At 39.9% G+C, this 897-nt stretch overlaps 1 non-coding gene across 1 annotated transcript; it reads right to left on the bottom strand.

Annotated features, from left to right (window-relative positions):
- Positions 1-562: 562 nt before the first annotated feature.
- LOC135152494 (small nucleolar RNA R64/Z200 family) lies at positions 563-658 on the bottom strand. The gene has a single exon (XR_010291669.1). It is a non-coding gene; the product is annotated as a small nucleolar RNA R64/Z200 family (small nucleolar RNA).
- Between the last annotated feature and the right edge of the window lie 239 nt (positions 659-897).

Genomic DNA, 897 nt, shown 5'->3' with positions numbered 1-897 from the left:
GAGAACCTTCATTATGGGGTAAGGACGCGTTCCTACACCTCAAGGAATTGGTCATGGCTCTACCAGACGTCTCCTTCATGCTACGAAACGTAGCGGTTAGTGTTATCTCTCATAGTGGAGATAGTGCCGTATCCGTGATGTACTTGGACTCAAGGCTCAAGGCTCAAGGCTTAATTGTAACTGGAGTAGAACTCTAAGTGATAAGTCACCGGCTTAAGGTTGGTCTTATCCCCAAGAGGCCTAGTCGTGATCAAACTAGGAGTCTTGGTTCAATAGAACTACATACGGCTTGATCCCCTATATAAAGGGGTACGTAGGCAGATCAAGGGGATATATCGAGAGTTGTGAGAACGAGAGCAGAAGTATATTCCCTTGATCTCAGCCACCCTCAAACACCTAAAACCACCATCCTACGGCGGGTTTCCGTCATATCATCACCACGCTACACCGTAATTCCGGCGACGAACCTCACGTTTGTTGATTCACCAAATTCCTATATCATCAAATTATAATCACAATAAGGTACAACTGAAGCCACAGAGAATCGATATATTTGATGTTTTTTCCACTCAGTAAAATGAATTGAATTCTCATTGATTTCTTTTGAAATCTCTGAAGTCTGACATGTGAATATATTCATATATCGTCACAACAGAAATAAATCAATTTTCTAAGAATTGATTACTCAAAATAACTGGAGTCATCATAACTGAGAATGGATCGATATTTTATCAATTTTTTGCTGAATTTGTAAGAGATATAACACGAAAACCGAAACCTTAGAATTCTTCAAAGGTGCACGGATGATATGTCAATTTATAGGGCTTGGTTATTGGATAAGCCCTAGATTATAATTGGGCTTATTTTGGCGGGTAAAAAGCCCTTTACTTAATAGGC

Source organism: Daucus carota, chromosome 4 (genome assembly GCF_001625215.2).
Source record: "Daucus carota subsp. sativus chromosome 4, DH1 v3.0, whole genome shotgun sequence".
In the NCBI taxonomy this organism is placed as follows: Eukaryota; Viridiplantae; Streptophyta; class Magnoliopsida; order Apiales; family Apiaceae; genus Daucus; species Daucus carota.
Note: the sequence above shows the minus strand (reverse complement) of the source record. Positions and strands in the feature narration are given on the sequence as shown.